The 9,182-nt window shown below is 47.9% G+C and overlaps 1 protein-coding gene across 3 annotated transcripts in view; it reads right to left on the bottom strand.

Annotated features, from left to right (window-relative positions):
* LOC123113312 (midasin) overlaps nt 1–5,858 on the bottom strand; it is a 10,533-nt gene extending 4,675 nt beyond the window's left edge. For all 3 annotated transcript variants that reach the window (XM_044534508.1, XM_044534510.1, XM_044534509.1), the window contains exons 1-2: nt 5,582–5,858; nt 5,167–5,236 (exon numbers count right to left, since the gene is read on the bottom strand). The gene's annotated coding sequence lies outside the window, so the exon portion shown is untranslated. The remainder of the gene's footprint in view (nt 1–5,166; nt 5,237–5,581) is intronic.
* Nucleotides 5,859–9,182: the final 3,324 nt, after the last annotated feature.

Below are 9,182 nucleotides of genomic sequence, written 5' to 3'. Positions count from 1 at the left end.
TATGCACAACTAAAACATTTAGAAACTATGAACATGGAAACAGTTGTCCTTTTGTTGGGAAGAACAAAAGCATGATGCATATTGGATTTATAGAATAATAGGGCGAGACATAATCATAACGATGGCCCAAAGATCTAACTGCGCTAGCATAGGTCGGATATACCGTAGGGCTTACGAAGCGCCGTGAATCAATTTAAATCTTGATAGATCTGAATATCAGACCGCTCCAAGGGGCATTCGACTCAACGGAGAAGATGAGAGAAGAGATTTAGATGAAGGCCAGCATGGTTGGTTGCGGCGGTGGCGGCTCGAGGGACTTTGCAAGGCTTGGGGGTTATAAAGGGGGTCAGAAAGGGGGAAACCTAGGTTTTGAAAGGGGTGGGACTTGGGAGAAGAAAGGAAAGTCCATATTTTTTTCCAGGCCCATCATCATCAGATGACAATATCAAATCTCGATAGGCCCAATTCCAGGCCCACCAGTTTTTATTTCATGTGTCAATGGTAACACTTCTACCGAGGGTCTATTTTAGGCCTGTTGGTTGAGGGTGTCCCGTAGAGGATCAATCTATAGTATTTTTTTATTCAAAATCATAAGGCCAAATAAGTTGATTTACGTTCATCTAGTATGTATTTTCAATTTTGAAAAATTGGTTGCTAAACTTGTATTTTAAAAGCAAGCTTAATTTTATGACATTGTACAAAATATATTTGGATATGGTACCGTGTTCTCCAGTAGAAACTACAGAACATCGATCAAACCAATAGACGTTTTGTTGTATTTCCGCATCGGATTTTTTTATTCATGTGTAAACAAGGAGATCCATGAGAGTTTTTTCTTCATATAATCAATATTGTGATAGGAAAATGTTTGTGGCCGGCGTGCTGGCTGAAAACTCAGTCGGTCGGACGCGGGCCGGGGATTGAGGAGTGTAGGCCGCATGCCATCTGCTGTCACGCGCCCACTGCACCGCTTTTATTCAGCCTTATCCTCCCTCTCGAATGCCTGGTCCACTCACTTCCCTCCCTCCTCTCGCTAGTAGCCCTCCCTCTCCGCCATCAATCCACCAACACGCAGTAGCTCACCGACCATGGAGCCGCACCACCCCCGTGTTTCCCTATGTGCCACAAAGGCCACCGTTGCCGGCAGGCAAGGTCTTCGACGCCCGAACTGCAGGATGGCCTCTGGGGCGATGAGTTACGTCAACGGCACATATCGGACACGGGAACGGCATGCCGCCTGCCGTGCTCCACCACATAGCATGTTGTCTTCCTCTGTCGCGGTCGCTGTGTGCTCTGACGTGGGCCGTGCTAGATGGCGACCAGTATATGGGAGGAGGGGCGCGACTGCATGGCATGTTGCAACCGGCAACTAAGGAGCTGGAACTGGCGGCGAGCGTGCTGCAACCGGTGGCAAAAAAAGCTACAAGGAGGGGGGCGACGTGTGACGATGCGGCTAAAATGCTGGAACCAGCAGTCATTTTTGCTGGTACCAGCGAACTGTGGTGCTACAATCAGTGTCAACAAGAGATGCGACATGCACGCGACGGTCGACGACGCGGCAAGAGTTGTGCTGGAACCAGCCAATTTTGGCGCTACAACGGTGATCGCGGCTAGCTCGAAACGTGCACATGGGATGCTGCAACAGTCACTGCGGTGACCACGGCTTACTGGATTTTGTTACAACGGTCACCACAGCCAGCTAGAACCGTGCACGCGGGATGCTGCAACGGCCACGGCTTGCTGGATTTTTGTTACAATGGCCATCGCGGCTAGCTGGAACCATGCACGCGGGATGCTGCCAACGGTGACCACGGCGAGTACGATGTGCTGGAGAGCAGCAATGGCAACGTGGTGACACTAAAGAGCTGCAATGGCGATGGTGGGGGCCCATTGAAGCTACAATGGCAACGGTGGCGAGCTGGTGGTTGTTGGAACCAACAATCAGCAGTGCTACTTCGTGCATGGCGTTCTGCTGCAACCGTCCACGACATCTCACCAACAGCCATGACATCTCTCCGGCAGCCACAAGATTTTTTGGATTTTTGGCGAGATTTTTGCTGGAACCGGCATCCTCGTTTGCTACAACCGGGCACAATGTTTGCTGCCACCGGCCCCGGCGGCCCCGGGTGACATCTTCATAGGAGCTCGACGACCAATGGGGCCCGTCAACGGGGACGTCGCCGGCGGTGAGCAAGGTGGACCTTTTTTTCCTCACGCGAGATGTGCCAGGGCCACCGCGGTGTTGGTTGACTTTTTATGTTGTTTCTCTGTGGGTGAGAGGTGAACGAGGACGAAGATTAGGCTCTAATCAAACAGTCGTTAGCAGGCTTATCGGACGGCCGCGGGCCGACCGGCCCAAATTTAGGCCGGCGCGCCGGCGCAGAGTACTGCCCATAATGCACCGTACAATATACTTTTCTATGAAAGTGTTTTCTTGTATAGTGTTTTTCTTGTATAGTGTTGCCGAAAGGTTACATTGGTAATGATATTATCTCTTTCAAATAGGGCTGGACCAGCAGATTCTTTCTATCATGTTCGTCTGTGTTGGAGGCGGAGATGGCAACGTGTAAGGAGGGGGTTAGTCTTGCTATGGATTGGTCTGACAATCCGCTAATTATTGAGACTGATAGTATGCAAGCTGTGCATTTTCTCCACGAGGGTGGACTTAATTGATCACCGGTGGCAACACTTGTAGAGGATACGAAGAGGGGTCTGAATTAAGGACGTGAACATCAAATCATGCATGTCAAACGTGGAGGCAACGGAGATGTGCACTACATGACACAATATGGCCGCACCTCTCGCCACACTGCCGTATAGTTGGGCTCTGGTCCTGATGACTTATGTAATCTCTGTCAAAATGAGTGTAACTCCATGATTTAATCAATATAAATCTCATTTGACTCGAAAAAAATGAAGCTGAACCAAAAGCTCGTAGCTCGTGAGCTTGATGAGCGCTCAATAGTTCAGCTCGTTAAGCTCGTTAGTAATAACACAACACATATTTTCATTTTACGTGACAAAATTTTCGTAGCACCTCAGCCCATATATTCAATCTAATCTACATAGGAGGCAACAAACTAGTGCATTTTTTTTGTAGTCACCATCTTCCTTCTTAAAAACCACATCTACACACTCATCTTGTAGATAGTAACACATCAAAATATGTTAGCGAGCGCTCACAAGTTTCAAGCGAACCGAGCCGAGCAGGGTTTTCTGCTTGTTAATCTTAACAAGCTTAATAAGTCGAGCCTTAACGAGCACAAGCTTAACGAGTCGAGCAGCTCGTTAATTCACCCCTAGATGACAAATGGGTTTACTTAGGCCATAGGTTTTCACCCGCTTTTCTTGATGGTGGTGTGAAATATATAATATTGCCTCACAAGAGAGATAACATGTGAAGATGAACATAATAGGTGTTGATCTTTTCTTCGCGGAAGAAAATAGTTGCTGATTTGCTCAGCTGATGATTTTCATGCCGTGCTGCCTTGTGATGTCTTTTTCCTTGTCAGGCACATTGTCATGTGTGTTGTACCATTTTACTTTTCGTTGTCTTGGCCATTGTATCGTGGAACCACTCGTTTTTGAATAACTGAGCTCTGCATTACCAGGAAAGCCAAGCATTGGTTCATTATTGTACTTGGGGTAGAGTTGTTGCTGACATTTATCTGTTGGGGTGAAGACACCAACCAAACTGGGATTCGCAGCAGATTAAGAATCATTCACTTCTGAAGGAACAACGAGAGAGAGAGTTGGATTTGCCTAGAACACCAACCATAATTGGCACAGTTGTCACTATCATTGGTCTGAAGTTGAAGGCACCAAATTGCACTTCGCAAAGTGGATTAAGAATTCCAAAAATTAAGTGGATTGAGAATTAGTACAAAAGATGTATAGAAGACGGATTCCTTCCTCGTTGTGTAAATGTTCAACGAGGAGAGATCAGCTGGTTTCCAAGATGACAAAATGATGCATCGGTAAATGCAAAACTTAATAATATTTTTCTGCAATTTCATCAACTCAAACTCTTGTTGCATTTCCTTAGTTTTTCCTGCCGTGCGTTAAAGACTCTCCGGTGTTCAATCGCAAAAAAAAAGACTCTCTAGTGTTATTTCAAGAAAATAAAGACAAGATACTCCTGCATTTTGCTCACTCTTAGGTTTAGAAACCCTACGAATCAAAGGAGCCCCTCGACCCTCGTGTGCTTCATTCGATCTGGTTGTGGACCTGAATTTTCAAAGGTTTCCAGTTATGGTCGTTCGCTTGTGAAAAATAACGGCCGGAGTTGGTTTCTCGGGAGGACACATCCGCATTTAGCAGCGACGACCGTCTGGTCGCGTTGGTCAACGCCGCCCTCCCGTCCAGTCACATCGCGTGGCATCAACACCGGCTATTGCGGCTCTGTGCCAGCAAGAATGTGGCACGGGAAACGACATATCCGTCGAAGAGAAAGCACATGAGAGGATTTTGGGCAGGTCCGAGGTGTCGCATGCGTGCGTGGCAGCGGTCCGGACACCCGCAAATCCACCTGGTTTGCTTTGTCCGGACCGGTCCGCAAACGGATGCGGGACAATGTTGGATTGGATAGCAAAACACATCCGGATCACGCGATCCAAACGGATGCGGATGGTTTGAGGGTCAGTGTTAGAGATACCTTTAGTTATCATCAGATATAAATATTGTACTCTTCCTTCATGGGTTTTCCAATCGGGTTTCTTATGAAAGGTTTTTGATGAGGCAATATTAGTTATACCATATCGTTTTCTCATTATATTTTCTCCACCGAGTTTTATAAGGAGTTTTCAATGGTATATCATGTTACTTATTACTCATTACTTTTTTAGGGTTTTCTTTGGGGGAGATTCTCAACATTATTAACAAATGAGTCTTAGGATAGATGACGAGCGACGGAAGGGGAAACCCTAGGTGCCAGACCTTAGGTCCCTTCAGGGACGGAGCCAAGATGAAAAATGAGAGGGAGCAATGATATATACGTATTTTTTTCCAGAAACGTCTATCGAACTAATGGATAAATAATAATAAAGAACACAAGCATACATATAGTGTGTTAGAAGCAAAATCACGCACTTCCTTATGAGATAATGTCATCACACACATAATTAATTAATTATAATAAGTTCATTGCGAAAGTAAAAGTAAACTAACCAGTTAAGGCACGATAACTTGACTATGTCATTCCTTTTTCTTGGTACGTCCTTGATTTCTAGCCTTCAAGCTGCAGGAAGATGAAACATGTTTGAATATAGAGAGCATATAAACATTGACAGATAAACATCTCTCCATTAGCTTTCCTGTCAATGCCAAATACTTAACGTTAAATAAATTGAGACCGTGAAGGCAGAATACTACTACTGATTTCATTTTACTCCCAGGTGCTCAAACCTATTCATATGGAATTATTAGGGGAGCCTAGATTCAATCAACCTAATTACCAATTTGTATATTGTAATTTATACACATGGATATTTGATACAATCCACTACCTTCTTGACATGGAAATCAGAATAAAATAATAATGGGGAAATTAGAAAGAAAAAGAGAGAGCTAAACATAGGCCTACCTTGATTGAACAATTGATTAGTACGGCTTCTTCCTTGGGGATGGCAGGCCGGCCGGCCGGCGTGCGCAGGGCAGGTCGAGGCTGATCGCTAGAGCGGGCGAGGTGTACGTGCAGCGTAGAGCGGCGGGCGGCGGCGCGGCGGTTTCGGCTCGTCAACGCGTTACGCGAGCGGCGACGAACACATCTGAAGCTACCGAAGACACCTACTCCAGTACGTTTCTAGCGAATCGAGAAAAAAGGGAAGTTGGGGCAAATACCTTGGGCTGAGTGGAGGCAGCGCTGTACATTCTGGGAGAGCAACTAATTAACGAGCGCTCCTTCGGGAGCCTCGCAACAATCAGCATCACTTGACGCGCTCTTAGCCATTCGTCATGTGTCGTGCTTTGGGCACTTCTTTCGGTTTTTGTTTTTTAATTTTTCCGCACGCGTTTTTGGCTTTTTAAATGGCTTTTTTTTCGGAGTTTTTTTTACGTTTTGGTTTTTCACTGGTCTTCCCTAGCTTTTCGACAAAAAAAAAATCAAAAAAATTTTTTGCGCAAAAAACGCATTTTTTTCGCGAGAGTCACGGTTTTGTTTTCACGAGAGGCACGACCGTGCCTCTTGGAAACGAAAAAAAAATGTGTTTTTTGTTTTTTTTTCTTTCGCGAGAGGCACGTTTTGCTTCTGCGAGAGGCACGGTTGTGCTTTCGCAAGAGTCACGGCCGTGCCTCCTTGGAAACGGAAAAAAAACGCATTTTCTATTTTTTTTCTTTCGCGAGAGGCACGGTTTTGCTTCCGCGAGAGGCATGGTTGTGATTTCGTCAGAGGCACGGGCGTGCCTCTTTCGGAAAGGGAAAAAACCCGTGCTTCCGGTTCGGTTTTTTTGTCTGTTTTTTTCGTGAAAAAAACATTCGTCAAAACCTATCAACATGGAGTCTAGTTTTGAAGATCTCGACGCGAGGAATCCAACGACGAAAGCGGTTCGAGATTTGGACGCACGGTTTAAGAGATAAAACGTTTTGAATAAACAGATCTACGAAAAAAGGGAAAACTCCCAGGTTGCGACAAGTGGCGCAAGTTGGAGTGATGTCCGCAAGGAATACTCCTTAATTAGTGATTTCGATATTCTGGCCTGGTACATGTAAGCTGGAAAAAAAAAACCTTGCACGTGGATTCGCCTTGGGTCCCCTCCTCCTCGCCGCCACCTGGTTGCGCTGACGGGCGAAGCCCAACGGCGTGGGCGGCGGCGTCGAGTGGTGGCATCACGCTGGCGAGGGCGTGGCGGCGCACGGTGGACGCAGGCGGCGGGGCACGGGTGCTCAACGGTGGTGTGGTGGGCATCGTGGTGCGGGCGCGCTCGCGTTCGTGGAGGTGGTGCCGACCTGGTCTGGACTCCTCCAGATCTGGGCGCTCCGGCGGCCGTGGACGGTGTGTGGTGCCTCGCCGGCGGGTCTCGTTGGGGATGGGCCGGTGGTGACATGCTGGAGGCCTGGATGGTGGCACGCGGAATGGCCACAACCAGTTCCAGCCGGATATGACGCCGACGGTTCGTCGTGCGGCGCGGGCAGCGTGCGGCTTGGTTCATGGCATGTTCTTACCTTTGCCAGTGGGCAGCGGCGCCATGGTGGCGGTGGTGGCGGAGCGAGCATGACGATCGGATCTTCGGAATTTTTTCCGTCTGGCGGCGCGGGTTGGGGCATCGGCCTGGCGTGGTTGTTGCTCTGGTCGTGGGCGACGGCGACGAGATGCTCGGTCCTCTGCGTGGGGCTGCTTCCTTTCGCCGCGCCGGCATCACGACAGCTCGGCTGCGGCGGCGGCTGGATTTCTGGCGTCGGCTCGTTCGTAGGTGGTCGGTTCGACCTTCGCTACCTCACCTCGGCGTCCGGCTCTATCTTCGTTGATGGGTTGGCCCTCACCCAGCCGCGGTCCATGACTCGTCTCGCACCCCGGCTGTAGGACCGAGCTTGCCTCACGCCCAACAATAGGACTAACCATGTCTCGCACCTGGCAGCAGGACCATGCTCGTCTCATGCCCAACGGCAGGACCGAGCTTGCCTCGTGTCCAGCAGTAGGACTAACCTTGTCTCGCGCCCGGTAGCAGGACCATGCTCATCTCACGCCCAGCGGTAGGGCCGAGCTTGTCTTGCACCCGGCGCCGTAGGACAGGTCGGTGGAGGCCAATTTTCGCCGGCCTATTGGGTCTCCGCACTGGGGGCCGCCCAGGGGTGCGCAAGGCGGGTCCTTTCTGCTCGTATCTTTGGTTGGGGTAGCGGCGGGTCTCGGGTGAGGTGGTGTCAAGGTCTTGAATGTCGGGCCGGCGCCCCTGGTGGTGGTTCCGCGGTGCTCATGGGCAGAGCCCGTGGCTTGGATAGTTGTCACGACCATGTGGGCGGCGTGGTAGCCGGGGTGTGGCGTCAGGTGGCGGTGAGTGGTGGCCGGCGTGAAAATCTGCTCCATCTTCAAACGGACCGATGACGGCGAAGCTTGTTCCCTTTTTGAAGACGTTGCCGCGGCTCTCATTGTCTGTCGTGTTGCTTCACGGAAAACTTGATCTTCGGATCGGGCGACGGCACCCTTTCTGAAGGCGTCACCTTGAAGTCCATGGTTCGTCATATGCGGCTTCACTTCTTGTATTTTGAGAGCGTGCGTCTGTATTGGGTGTTGTTGATCGTTGCTTTATATATAAAATGGGACGAAAGCAGTACAATATTGATACTTCTATAAGATGTGTGCTCCAAGGATTGTTTATAATAAATAGTCCAAATCTATGAGAATCAATCACTTACTAGTTTTTACTAATCACATGGGAAACCCTGATCTTCGGATCGGGCGGCGGCGGCGCTCCTGTGTTATCCCCTTTCTGAAGGCGCCGCCTTGGAGCTCATGGTTCGTCATATGTGGCTTCACTTCTTGTGTTTTAGAAGCATGTGTTTGTACTGGATGCTGTTGATCGTTGCTTTATACTTCCTCCGTTCCTTAATATGAGGTGTATAGATATTTGAGGAAAAAAAATCCTAAATATAAGGTGTATTGCGTTGCACCACTCATTTGGATAATTTTTTTAGGGATTTGATTACATTTCCTTCTATCATGCAAGCTCCTCTATTTTCTCATGTCAATTAGTCAGGTGTAACCCATTCAAAACTTGTGAAATTTTCCCTCTACACACGTTCTTTAATTCCATGCCAAAAACTATACACCCTACATTTAGAAACGAAGAGAGTGTATAAAATGAGGCGAAAGCAGTACAATATTGATGCTTCTACAAGATGTGTGATCCAAGGAATGTTTGTAATAAATAGTCCAAATCAATGAGAATCAATCACTTATTAGTTTTTACTAATCACGGTATGCAGACATTCTTGGGTATTTTCTTGAGTGTTATCTATGGTGTGTTTCTGAGGCAGAAAAAAAGTACACTCTTGGGTACTTTCTTGAATGTTATCTGTGGTGTGTTTCTGAGGCAGAAAATGTGTTATCTATGGTGTGTTTCTGAGGCAGAAAAAAAATACACTCTTGCGTATTTTCTCGAGTGTTATCTGTGGTGTGTTTCTGAGGCAGAAAAAAAAGTATACTCTTGGGTATTTTTTTGAGTGAGGTGTTTATCAAAAAAAAAGAGTGT

This window comes from Triticum aestivum, chromosome 5B (genome assembly GCF_018294505.1).
Source record: "Triticum aestivum cultivar Chinese Spring chromosome 5B, IWGSC CS RefSeq v2.1, whole genome shotgun sequence".
Classification (NCBI taxonomy): domain Eukaryota; kingdom Viridiplantae; phylum Streptophyta; class Magnoliopsida; order Poales; family Poaceae; genus Triticum; species Triticum aestivum.
Note: the sequence above shows the minus strand (reverse complement) of the source record. Positions and strands in the feature narration are given on the sequence as shown.